The sequence below is a fragment of the Xiphophorus couchianus genome, chromosome 7, assembly GCF_001444195.1.
Source record: "Xiphophorus couchianus chromosome 7, X_couchianus-1.0, whole genome shotgun sequence".
NCBI lineage: Eukaryota > Metazoa > Chordata > Actinopteri > Cyprinodontiformes > Poeciliidae > Xiphophorus > Xiphophorus couchianus.
The window spans coordinates 33,519,315-33,533,678 of NC_040234.1; the positions used below are offsets into that span (position 1 = coordinate 33,519,315).

General features: G+C 37.1%; 1 long non-coding RNA gene across 1 annotated transcript; it reads left to right on the plus strand.

Annotated features, from left to right (window-relative positions):
* The first annotated feature begins 6,163 nt into the window (after nt 1-6,163).
* On the plus strand, nt 6,164-11,022 carry LOC114148378 (uncharacterized). The gene is made up of 3 exons (XR_003596265.1): nt 6,164-6,474; nt 9,033-9,157; nt 10,598-11,022. It is a non-coding gene; the product is annotated as an uncharacterized LOC114148378 (long non-coding RNA).
* The last annotated feature ends 3,342 nt before the right edge of the window (nt 11,023-14,364 follow it).

Consider the following 14,364-nt stretch of genomic DNA (forward strand, 5'->3'; position numbering starts at 1 on the left):
TGGAGGTCTTTTCTTGGTATGAAACTTTAACCTGATCGAGTTCGTTCAGATTCTGTTTCCCTACATTTTCCAGACGTGCGACCTCCTGGGCCAGATCGTCCAGCTCAGCGCGCAGTTCGTGGATAAGATTTGCTCTCTTTGTATTAGCGATTTTCTTGAACTTTATCTTCTGACAATATGTTTCAGCCTGCTGTTGTAACTCAGTAACATCCGTTTCATATTTACTTTTCAGTTGTTGGTATAAAACTTGAACCTGGTTTAGTTCATTTTGCATTTCTTTCTCCCTCTTTTGCAAAACTGTGATCTCTTCTGCCGTCCTTTGAAGGAGATCTTCCTTCTCAGCTGTCAGGTTGTTGAGTTGTAGATTCTCAGTTGCTTTTCCCAAATCTGCGTCTTTCTCAAATCTCACCCCCTGCTGATGTGTTTCCACGCTTTGTTTCAGTGCAGAAGCATCTTTGTCACACCTACAGTCCAGTTCTCTGTATGAAAGTTTGATCTGGTCTAATTCTTCCTGGAAGCTGTTTTGGAGAAATGCGATCTCTTCTGACACTTTCTGAAACATTTCATCCTTTTCAGCTCTCAGATCCTCAAGGATCTGTTGCTCCTCACACAACGTTTGCGTCTCGGCCTCGTCGGCTTCATGCTTAGAGCAAAGCTCCTGGTAGGAAGTCTGGACTTTGTCCAGTTCTTCTTGGAGGACTTTACTTTTGTCTTTTTCAGCCTGGACTTGTAACGATAATGCTTCGTGGCTGAGGAGGTGGGCCACCTTCAATTCCTCAAAGTCTTTTTGCAGCACCTTCTTCTTCTTGTGTTTCACCTGGTCGTGAACCTGGGCAGCAAGGATGGCGGCGTTGAGGACTCCTGGATCACTAAACCTCTCTACTCTCTCGAGTTCGCTCTTTGTCTCATTGCCCCTGTTGATAAACATTTTTTTGAGAGCTTTCTGTCTTTTTAACTGGACATTCGTCTCTTCCAGCTCTGCTTTCAGGAGGGCCAGCCTTTGGTTGTCTTCAAACCTTCGGGATCTCTCCATTTGCAGAATCCAGCGCAGTCTTTGGATTTCCCCGTGTAAGACATGCGGGTGCACAGCCGGGCCCCTGGCCGGTGAATTTTGGTGGATTTCCCTTCTCACAGGCGGTCCCATCATTCTGCTGTAGTATCTCGTCTCTTGAGACATTTTCTCTTAATTGCGTTCGATAAAATGTGTTGATCCTGAACGATCGATTTGAAAAAGCTTCTGAACTGATCAGTGATACTGCAAGCAATGAGAAGTGATGTGATGTCAGCTGATGACATCACAGCGTTTCCCTTTGGTTGGTGGTGTGACATCACCAAATATCTTACTTTTTATACTTGTTTACATTCAAAATAGTCTATGATTCACTTGTTTTTATCTCATATATGATTATCTTTTGCAAACTTTTTTCAATAACTATATATTGGAAAATTAGTTTAGCTTCTTTAGTCGAACAAAAAGAGAGTGGGGAAAAAACATTTGTAACATTGTAACCGTTTTTGTTTTCTCAATACACATATTGATGTGGGAACGGGTAACATTTAGCTAAATTAATGCCATAAGTAGAAATAATTAAACATATCATCATACAAAAACATCAGTGAATGAAAAAGAAAATGACATTAAATGATAAAATTAATAAGCCAAATGAAATGAACTGGTTGGAGCTGAGCACGAATAAAGTGGTAAGATTCACCAAGCTGTGGAAACCAGCAGCAAACTCCCATCAAACCCACCATGTTTGACCAAACACCATGTGAGCCTCAGTAAATGTCCAGGTCATGTTCAGAGCTGCGCATGATTTTAGTTTGACACTGTAAATGAAAGCCCTAGACATAAGTAGCTTTTTGTTTGTTACTTTTGGTTTCTAAAAGTGTTTTCCGGTTTAGTTGTCAGAAATGGGCCTGAATCTGTCCATAAACGTCCTGATGATTCCTGGGAGGAGGCTGTTTTCTCCGTGTGAGTTTCTGGGAACATGCGACATTAAAAAAAAGCAACAATCCTGAGAAAAGCTGCATGCAGCCGCCTCTCAAAAGCAGGGAGAAAGTGTGGCGGCGCTGGGAGCGGCGGCGGGCCTCGTTCCCACCTGGTCCCCCTGCAGGGAGGAAGAGGACACTAAACCAGTTGGAAACTGGGCAGATTCCAGTGGGAGGAACGGGTATATTTAGCAGTGGGAGGAGAAAATCAGTGAAGCTGAAACTCTTTGGAAGAATTCATTCAGCTGCTTCTTTAATTTAAAGCCACGGTGTCGTTTTTCCTATTATATTCTCCTTTTTCAAAATGTTTTAAGGTCAAACTGATGATTAGAAATCTACTAAACGATAATTTAATGGATTAGAAACTCCCAGTCAGGCGCTACAGAGGAAGTTTGGTTGTGAATTAACCACAGATCACTGAACCTCTTGTTATATTAGCATATTTTAAACTATTATTTTAATTTACTAAGGGAAAAAAGGAAATACTTCTGGTCCAGTGTGAAAGTATTTAAATCTCATAGCCAGTTGTTAGAAACAGCAGGTTTTTCAACGGGTCGTTTCAGCCCAGTGAAAATGGAACTAATGTTGCAACTTTGGTTGTAAATCAAACCGAATCTATCGGACAACCAGGTGGGAAAACATCTTAAATATTTCATCTGACCAGGTTATGCCAGTAAAATTTACACATTAGATGCGTCTCCATTACAAATGTGCGCAAAACTTTGTTGATATTCCGCTAATGCCAAAAAACAACACAATTTTGTAATTGCAGTAAAAGAAAAAACACCAGTAAATATAAAAAAAACTAAATTAAAATCAAGTGAATAAGCTTGTTCAAACTATAAGTTATAGAGTTTTTGGTGTCTTAAACAAGACACCTTCAACATTTGTAGTACAAATGCTTAAAGGGGACGTATTATGCAAAATTCAAACTTTTCACGTTTTTGTTCTTCCCTTTGCGTTTCTACTCCTAGAAACATCTACACAGCTGTTTTTTTGGCAATAAGTTTATGTTTTTTGGTGTCTGGAAAGTGAGTCGTTTCAAAAACCTCCTGATTAAATCACATTCGAAAGCACTGAACCGTTACCTAGCAACCCAAGCTGAGCTCCAGCATGTTTGGTCAGCCGGTTTTACTGGACAGCTGCTGGAGAAGACAAGTGTTTTGTTGTTGACTTACCATCCAGAAACCACTTGCTGAATTCTTGTTGATTGTGCAGGAGGCTCCACTTGTGCCTTTCGCAGACGTAAGGTTGTATAATCGCTCATCTGTTTGCAGCCATTTTCATGTGAGAGTGTAAACGTTGAGTTTTGGGGGCATGGCCAGCAGCAGCTTATTTGGATTTAAAATGACAAGAGCCCATAAAAGAGCTAAAATCTCACTGTCAAAAAATTATTTTGTGTAAAAAAAATTAATGACCATGTTTTGTATAGGCCACAGATCTATCCTAACCTGTTCAAGGAACGCTGATGTGTGTATTTCATGTCCAGGTGAACGGACCCTGCAGAGAAAGTGCTAGTAAGCGCTCACTGTGTTCCTGTGTTGCTGCAGAAGGTCTCAGGGGTGTGAATGTGGTCAGTGTGTTTTTTTTACAGCCTCCAAAGCTCCCCAGGCTCAGCCGTAAAGCGGCAGCAGAGGATTTTATGGCTTTCAGTCACTAAAACTGTAATGGATGCTGTTAGAGCAGATGGACACGCCCCTCACACAAACAGGCTGGACGTTTAAAAGATTATTTCCTTTTTAAACTGTTAAACTTTGATCTGAATTTTATTTAGAAGTGAGCAAAACTCAGGATTCTCTGCATCATTTTAAGGTTGAAGGAGTATCTTTTATGTTGAATTATATATTCTGGGCAAAAATAAGCAGGAAGTCAAACTGTTGCCTTCAGCAGTAAATAAACAGCTACATGATTAAATTCAGAGCAGTTTAGAACCTAAAAATCAATGTTTAGTCTGCTTTTGTCTCACAAAAGCTACATTTACGTTATGACTGGGATATGTGGACTTAAAAGGTTTATAGCAATATTTTCTGGTACTACTTTGAAAATGATAAAAATGACGATAAGAACTATTTATTGCTTATGTTTTAGGTAACTCAATGGCTGCGACTGTGTGTAACAATAACAAATTTTGCTGGATAGTAAATTGTCCCGGAAATTATTGCAATAAATAATAACATTGTCATTTTGAGACAATTTTCCAACTAATATAACAATAACAGTGACATATTAATGCAAGTATTCCCACTAAAAGCCAAAAAATGAACTAATTTAAGTCAGTAATATTGTTGAAAAAGTATTGGAAGATTATTTAAATTACAACATCAGAAAAATGTTTTGTTATAAATGAAATAATCTGCCAGTAGAACTCGAACTGAGTTGCTAGGCGACGGGCTGGGCTGGGGTTGCTAGGTAACAGCGCAGTGCCAGTTGATTGGGATATGAGTAGAATATTCTACCAGTAAACTAGCATTTTTTCATCAATATTAAGGAAATATTTACATTAAAAATCACATTTATGTTGCTGGTAAGTTAGTTTAGTCCTGTTTTAATTGTAATAAGATATTTGGACTAGAAACTAAAAAATACTTGGTAAGATTTTGAGTTTTTGGAGTACAGAAACAAACAACAGGGTGAAAGGATATAAATGTTTCCTTTACTGATACATTTCTTTCCTTTCTAGAACGTGCCTGAAGCCTCGTTGGATCCCTTCAGCTTCAGAAACGTTTGTGAGACAAATAAAGCCGTCTGAGGATCCGGCAGTAAATACCTGACCTGTTCACTGTGTGGGATGAACACGCGTTTGCCCCGCTGACCGCGACATTCCCATCTCTGTGCGTCTTTATCGCCTCCTCCTACTCATATCTTCTGATTATTTCTCAGCTAAACATAAACGTTGGAGCTGGAAAGACGCTTATCTCCATGGGAAAGGAAGATCCCAGCTCTGCTTTGGAAAAACAGGTGAAAACCTCCACTAAAGTCGCCTCTGTGTGTTTAACGTCTTCATTTGAGATGTTTTTTCTCCAGAATGTGAATAAAATGTAACTCGGTTGACTCCAGGATCCATGTTTGCGCAGATTGATTGGGCGACATTAAAGGAACAGAAACACAATGCCTGTTAAACCGCTGATAGCATGAAACACAAACAGGTCGGTGATAGCATTGTGAAGAGAAGCCACACTGATTATTGATCAGCTCAAATATTTGAACAACCTCTCAGTAAGAGAAAGGCAAGGTGGGATATTTTCTACAAGAGGTCAGAAGAAAGTGGACAAATAAATGGAAAGAGCGAAATTAAGTAGAAACATAATACGGCGTAAATAGAAAGAAAAAAAGTATGTTTCCGACAAAAATCTGATGCTTTGGCAATAATCCCAAAGATTTTCTAGAAAAAGTGGAAAGTCTTTGATTTTTCAAACTAAAAAAAATGATTGTTTCTAGAAAATTTCTTAGATTGATTTGATTTCAATCTTATTTGTTTTTTTCTAGCAAAATTTTGACTTTTAAAACTCAAGTTTTTGGCAGAAATTTACTCCTTTTTTTTATGACTCTACTACGCCGTCGTAGAAATTTTACATTTTAAAGCAAAATGCATGAAAATCTTGAAATTATTCAACAATCAGCCTTTGAAATGACGCTGCTGTAAACAGTTATTTTAGTCAGTTAAAAAAGTCAAAATTTGGAGACACAAAGTCAAAATTCTGAATTTTTTTCATAATTCTCACTTTTTGTCTCCAAATTCTGACAATTTTTTACTAACAATGGCAACTTGAATCTCAGAATTTGGGCTTTCATCTCCAAATTCTGAGAAAAATGTCAGAATTATGAATTATTTTGTGTCACACTTTGGACTTTCAGTCTCCAAATTCTGACTTTTGTTTTTTACTGACAATTGCGACTTCTGAAATTCTGAAAATTTTCTCCAATTTCTGAAAAAAAGATCTCTGAAAAAAAGTCAGATTTTTTTAAAGTCCAAATTTGGAGACAAAAGGTCAAAATTCAGATTTTTTTCATAATTTTGACTTTAATCTCAGAATTCAGATTTGTTTTTCTCTGAAATTTGAAAAAAAATCATAATTCTTAATTTTTTTTGGCCCTAATCCTCTCCCGTACTTTCCTGAATGTTTTCTACGTGTTAGTTCTGTCTCACATCGTACAGGTTATCAATCTGGCGTCTCCTTTAAAAGTCTCTCCATTCCTGTCATTCCTATGATTAGCGACGGAGCGTATGGGGTCTTAAGATGGAGGACACTCCACTCCTCTGGTTGCTTTGTTGTTTCTCACGCTGCGACCGCAGGAGCTGACGCTGCGGGCATGAAGTGAGCCCAAACACAGGATTCCTCCTCGTTTCTATCTTTTCTTTTCATTGAGTTGAGCAGCGCCTCCTCCACATTCCTCAGGCTGTCTGGACTGAGGAGGAGACATTCCTCAGACCTTTGTTGGGCTCACCAGGCCCCTTTACCCAGAACTGAAGAGGTAGTAAAGGTAATGAAAATATATTTTGCATTGTTTCCTTTTGTTCGTTTGGCTAAATGCTGATGTGGAGATCATATAATTAGGCCCCAATTTACAATTTACATTCATCTGGTGTAAAAGTGGCACATTGTGGGGTTTTCTATCCACTAAATTTACATAAATCTTCAAAACAAAATTAATAAAATTAGTTAACAAGAAATTTGATTAAATATAATGGATACTATGAGTATTTAAGATACTCAGAATCATGTTTAATCTTTCAATTAACCAATAGTTCTCTGGTGTTTATTTAAATTTAGCGTCCCCAATTTTAGCTCTGGTTATGTTTGTTCACCAAGCCTAGCTTATCTTATTTTAGCTCAGATTGTGTACCTTAGCATAGCTTAGCAGCTGCTGTCTATCTTAGTTTAATGAAGTTCATCCCAGCTATGCTAGCCTTTGTTAAGGCTATGCTAGCCTAAACAGAGGCTTTAGTTTACCTTGTTAAAACCTGTGGCCTTTCTTATTCTAATGAAGTTCAGCTAAGCTAACTTTTATGCTAGTCTCTGCTAATTAGTTTATATTAATTCTGACTTATTTCATCCTTGCTAATTTTAGCTTAGTTTATAGCTTTACCTTCCTTAGCTTAATATAGAACCATCTTAGTTTAATTTTATTTTGACATAAAGCAACCAAACAATAAATCTATCAATCTGTGAAGATGCCAGAATCACCCAAAAATAAAATCTTCTTGCGCAACCTGAAACAAATGTCATTAATTTTCAGTATCAGCTAATATAAAACATTAATCTGTTTTAGTGTTAGAAGGATGTTTTCCCTGATCAACAATATAAAATCATCTCCTCACATCCATTTTTTGTGGTTTTCTTTCATCATTTGCTTTATAAATCTTCTCTTTCTCTCTCTTCTACCCTGGATCTTGATATTTATTCATCTCGCTCATTGAAAACCATTTTTCCAGTTGTAACTCATCTCTCCAACAGATTTCAGATGAAAGTGTAAAAACCTCTTGCCTTCTCGTTCTCTCTAATCACAGCTTTCTCTGGAAGGAGATGAGGATCATGTGAATGAGCGCAAGTTTTTCTTCAGGGGCAGAAAGATGAATCAGATGCTCCTGCTAAGGATAAAAGGCAGAGTGTAATTTATTCATTCAGTGGCTAGCAGCCACTGGGATCAGCTAGCTAAGGTGTGAAATAAAGCTGAAATCTGCCGAGTTATTTGGTGGGAACTGACTGATGGGTTCACGGCTTCACCTTCGGGGAGGATTTTATACAACAAAGTGAGAAACTGGTTGTACAAGAGAGTAAACTTTTCATCTGACCACCACTCCCTTCCTTTACAGTTCGCCTTCAGGGAAGGATTTATCACATGATGCTCGTACCTGCAAGATGTGTGTTTGCAGTTAGTCCAAACACACAGATCTCTGCTGTCAAAAGTTCAGCAGAGATCCTGAGAGAATCCACTTAGTTGGCCGTATAATTGCACAAACTGGATGTGATTTGGTGTGTTGCTTAGTGGAAACGCACCAATTCAAAAAAATAAAGTCACGGTTTTTAATAAAAAGTTTTTGCACTAGCTACAAAGAGATTGTTTTTTGGCTTAGTGTATTTCGCGTCACAGAAATCACGTGATCAACAACCAGACGTTACTACTGGCGGAAACAACGAAGAAGATGACAGGAAGTGGCTGGAGGATGATGGTGCGGCATGTTTTTAATGATTCATCGTGTGAACAAATTTATTCACATTTGATTCAAATTGTCTTTCATATTTAACAGAAACAACTCAATTGTGAAATTGTGTTTTTTTTTTTATATTAGCAGAATACTGACAAAGTTTTGCACGCATCTGTAATGGACACACAGATAAAGACTACAGAAACAATGGGAGAACATGTGGAGTGAGATGGCATCACTTTTTTTCTGTCTATGACTTTGAAAAGCAGAAGTGGAGCCTCATGCTCAACCAACAAGAATCCAGCAAGTGTTTTCAGTCAACAACAAAACACTTGTCTTTTCTAGCAGCCACTATACAGTCCGTACAGCGGTAAAACCAGCTGATTAAAATGTGCTGAAGGTCAGCTTGGGTTGCTAAGTAACGGCGCAGTGTCTGTTGAATTTGAGATTTTTGAAACAGTTTACAGTTTATTTGTGGAACTTTTTGCCCTAAAAACAGCTCGGTGTTTTTTTTAAGTGTTTGGATTGTTTTCAGAAGCAGCTGAGACCCAAATGGAAGAATGAAAACGTACAAAATGTGAATGTTGCATAACGGATCCCCTTTAACTATAAAGGAAAAACTAGTACAGAATAATTCAGGTACAAAAGAGTTGGTTTACAGGTAAGATAGAACCAAATGGCAGAAGCTGTCTTTAGTTTGTAGTATTTAGAAAAGAGAACAGAACCTTTATAATAAACAACAGAGTGCTGTCGGTTGATTTAAGATCCGTTCTTTAGTCTCTCCACATGCCTGCAGGGCTCAGTGTTGGAAATTTAAATTTCATCAAGCCATTTTCCAAACAACGGAAACTTCATCACAGATGACTGATCTCTCCTTTATATTCATGTTCAGCTCAAACCGCCAGAATCAAAACGTCTTCCTCTGGGATTTTCTGCTGTAACCTCCAGCCATGACGCTCCTCAGCATTTCCTCCGCACTGTTTGAACTGCTCATGTTATTTTAACGCACTGACAGAGGTAAAAACACTTCGTTATGCCGGCCTCCTGAGCTCCATGTTCAGACACTCCGGCTCCTATAGCTGCTCAATCTGCTCCTGTTGTACTTTGAAGCAGATTTTCCAAAGTTTGTACTATAAAAAAGGAATTTCTGAACGCTGTGGGTTTTTTCCCCTAAACAAATGTACAATTGTGTAATCGGCATCATATGATTCAAAGTAATTATAGTGGTTACCCTCATGCTTAAAACCACAGAGGGGTTTAATGGAGCTGATTGCTACATTCCTAGTCAGAAAGAAGAACAATGTCCAAATGTTTGTTGCTTTCCAAACATATTCCCACATTCAAATTTACGTAAAAAAAGATTTCAACAACAAGAATCAGATTTAGAATCAGAATCAACTTTACGGGCCACAACAAATGTGACTCCGTTTGACCAGGCTAACTTTTATTAGCATTAGAAATTAGTACAAAGAGAAACATATCGTTGCATTTTATTAACTTTAAAAGCAGCATATTTGTTAGAATATGTTCTCATCTGTGTGTGTATGACTTGTTTAATAAAACACAAACCATCAGCAGGTTTTCACAAATAGTTCCTGCTGCTGCGTGGCAGCCATGTTGGATATTTATTTGTTTTTGGGGGGTTTAGTTTCCACAATATTTGCATAAATATTCACAACATAATTCAGAAAAATTAGTTCAGAAGAAATCTGATTAATAAGATATCCAGCAGGAGAATCTAAGATACTCAGAATTAAGCAATAGCAATGACTTGTGTAACTTATGGTTGCCTAGCAACTGGCGCAGTTTCACCGCTGTCCCTCATAACTGCTTAAAAATTAAAAACTGAGAAAACTGTGGATGAAACAGGAAAGTTCACGCCACCAGTTTGGTAACATTTCAGATACTTAAAACAAAAAAACCCTAATCAATATAATTGCCGATATCGACTGATACGGAACACACATCTTGACGTGTTTTCAGCCGTATTGTCCAGTTCTTCAGTTTAAATATTTCTACACTGAATAAGGAACAAATATTTATATTCTTTTGACTGCCCTTCATTGTAAATGAGTTTATTTTATTTGTATGTTCAAACCAACCTCATCAGATTATTATTATTTTTTTTAACTTATTGAATTTCCATCTTATCTTGCAATCTGTTTTTGTTCTGCCGGAGTGAACGTTTACGTTTGCCCACAAAACCAGGCTCAAACAGCGTCTGGTTCTTTTGTGGCCTTATCAACAATCATAAACGGCCGCCACAATCAGCGGTGAAAATGCCGATGCCGGCTGCCATGTTTGGACATTAAAATAACTTTAAAAACAGGAACCACTGGGTTTGTGTTGACGGATAATATCTTTAAAACTTCCAACAATCCCAGGCCCCGATTTCTCCGTTTTGGTGACACTCCTCCCCCATTCTCTTTCTCTCTTTCTATACTTTCTCCTCCACAGCAGCTTATCCATGCAAACAAGGCTGAATAATGCACACAGAAGGGGATCACAGACCCTCGCTCCCCCCTATCACCTCCCACTCAACCCCCTGGATCTCTTCATCCAAAGACCCGAAACCGATCCGGCACGACGCAGAGCTGCAGGGATCACAAAGGCAACCAGGCGAAGAAGAGGAGGAGCGGTGCTGGATAATTACAGATGAAGATAACAACCACTGAGATGCAGATTAGCTTGGAAGGAGGAAACAAAGACGTTGAGGGATATGATATAAATATATTTGTAGGGTCCGCATTTACCGCATCGTTTATCATTTATCGAGATAAATTTCTTATTATGATAATAATTCTGATTTGTGATTACCACAATAAATTCCAATTAATGATGTTTCAAACCCCCATAAACTGTACAAATTGTTAATTTTACAGTTTTTTCTGTTGTTTGTTCACTTAAAAGTATCAATAAATACTAATAAATTTAACAATGTGATTAAATGCAGTTACAAGATGCAGTTTAATTATATAAATCACATTCCTTTAAGTGGCAGGTGTCCTAAAGAAGCATATTACAAATGGGAATGTTTTTCTAGAGCAGTATTTGTGTTTGTAGGACTATAATTGCTGTGACACACAGTCACACAATTACAGTTAATACAAACATTTACAGAGAATCATATTTATATAATATGATTCTCTGTAAATGTTTGTATTAAAATATCCAAATAAATGGGCAAAATGGATTTAAAGTTGTACCACCATATTTTGTGGTAATAATGTGAGAACTAAAGAACTATTTATTACTTATTCTAAAATAATCATATTTATATAATTATAGACAGTAACTAATGTTTTATTAGTTCTGATAGTTTTCCTTAAACTTGTGATACATTAACAGTTTTTTTTATTTATTTGAAAATGCTAAGCTAAATTTATACGTCCTTTACTTAAAAACACAAAAAAATAGATTTTTGTTTTGACATAAAAGAAGAAAATGCACGGTTCAGTTTTAGAGGTTTCTCTGTTGTCAATCTCTGTGTTTATCCTTGATAATCTCATGTAATCTCTAAAAGATTAGCAAAGAGAAACCAGAAGGAAATAAAGAGTTAAATTAACTGTTAAAGCTTGCAGACCCCCATGAGAGAACAAGACAAAGATGACTAAGATGAGAAAGGAAGGGTGGAAACATAACAGAAGGGTAAAAAAGAGAGAAAGAAAAGTAAAATAAACCAGAAGCTTTTTGAGAAGAAGACTTTCACAGTTTACAGGAAAGTGTTAAACACTCAAATCAGATTTTTTTTGGCAATAAATTCTTTGGATGAATTAACATAAAATTAATTGCAAACTGTGCCAAGACAAACTTTGTAAGTTAGAGATTTAAAGAGCACACTTTCTTTTAAAAGAGCACTGAAATCTTAGTTTTATTCAATTCTACTTTCTTAAATCAAGGTTTATATGTGTAGTTTGTTTAATGACTAATTTTGCGATATTTTAATATCATAAAATGTCATTTTAATATCAACCCAGTTTGATGGCAGGTAGATTAGTGACACTAAACTAGAGGGGATCCTAATAAATAAACAAATAAACATCTGCCAAGGGATTACTGAAGGAAATTAGCTTGTTTTAGCTAACTGCCACACATTTACATTATAAATGTGATTAATGTGCACTATCCCGACAAATAAATAAAAAACATCCTTAAAATTGGTTTTATTCTTTACAAAATCTCTAGCTCCTGCTGAAAGTGGCTCTCTTTACTTTAGCAACAGTAGCTAACCAACTAGCCCACTAGTTAGCAAGCTAGTTAGCTGCCTAGCTAGTTAGCTAGCTACAGCTGTGAATCCTGTGAGAAAACACCTACCTATTGTGTGTATTTCTGTGTATCTCTGCGCACACGTCCCGTCTATTACTTGTCCCATAATGTCTGCCAGGACAGGAAGCAGCACAATGCCAGGCAGGTCCTGAGGAAAAACTGGATCAGAACCACACACACGGGTCTAGTTAGACACAAACAAGAGAATGCACACTAAATAACTGCAGCACACTCTGCTGCGCACAGAAATATCTTTGTGGTGACTGCTACACTCATGAAACAATAAACAAGACTAACCAGAAAATAAAGTGAAAAAAGTAACTGTGAGGTCAACCACTCTTGCAAAGCATTTTGGTTTATTTTAATTGTTTTCTGCCAAAATTCAATAAAAAGATGTTTATTTGCTGTCTGGTTTCAGGAGGAAAATGAAGAAATCCTTTTTCTTGGAAAAAAGAATCACCTCTGATTGTTAATGAGGCAGAGAGTAATGAACCAGTTTCAGAGGACAAAGAGTTAAAGACTGAAAAGAAAATACTAACAAAGAGGAAGAAGAGGAAACGTGTACGGCGTTGATCCCAGATGATCTCCTGTCATCCTAAAAACACAAACAGATCGAAGCTGAAGATCTGTCCCCCGAGGGACGACGGGAATAAAGACTTAATCCGTCTATTACAGCTCAAACATCCTGGGAAGTCAAAGAGCATCTGAGTATCTGCAGAAACAAGCAGAATCTGGTCCGGACACAAAGCATGGAGTCTGTTTATGGAGGAGAGTCAAAGAAAAACACCTGAAAAGGTGATTCAAGTTCAGTTAAGAAACTATCCTGGATTCTGAAGCTGCAAGAACCAAAAGAGTATATAAAAGATTATCCAAATTACTTAAAAAAACTAAACATTAAAATCCTCATGATGATAATTTAAAACAGGCAACCCAACCTCTCTGCAAATAAAAAAATCACCAGTATTAATCAAATACTTTGTGGCCTCACTGAAAAAAGGAAAACTGAGCTCCATCCTAAAAAATAAATTGAGTCAATTTCTTACATGTAATTAGCCTAAGTTTGTCAAACTTACTTTATTTTCATTTGTTAACATGCCAACTAAATAAACTTAATACTTAGATAAACTTAATTTGATTTCTTGTATCAAATTTAGTCAGTTTTATAAAGTTAAATCATTGTTTTGTTTTTCAGTGCTCACTACAAAACATATTCATCACTGTAACATCCATTAAAGGTCCTGAATATTTTAGTTTAGTTTTTATAGAGATAAAAGCCCAATTTCAAGCCGTTAAATTATCAGGTAAAATTTCTTTTAAATCATATTTGATATATTTAGCATTTTTTATAACAGCTGAATGTGATATAGTTACGTGATTATGTTATAAAATGGCACTATGCGGCGCTAAAGACACAATACTGGCCCTTTAAATCAAAGAGGTCCAAGATTTGAGCCCTGTGGAACTCCGTAACCAATAAGATTCAAAGTAACCAACCAAACTGAAACAGTTCAACCAGTTAGCCTGAACAAATGGTTTTTGCTAACAAAGATCCTCTGTTCAGCAAAATTGCTTCACATCCTCTGTTTTTATCTGACAGTTAAACCGAACTTTGCTTGTGAGCGAAGTGTGTGAACTCCTTTAATAACAGCTCAGATTCTCTGTTTTAATGACTTTGTTTTGTCTCTTCTGTTAATGTAGTTTCCTCATCAAGGAGAGACAAAGGCTCTCCGGGGATGCCGAGAAGTCCAAAAAGGAGGACAAGTTGAATCCTGACTGCTGAAACAAGCTGGAGATCCTTGTTGAGCTAAAAGAAGAGAAGCGGAAACTAGGAAAACTGAGACATTTCTCTGGGACACAACCAGAGTCTTTTTTCATTCAGACAAAGACAAAAAGAAACACTTTGCATCCCATGGAAGTTACAATCCAATAAGTGCTAATGAGGCACCATTTGAATCCCA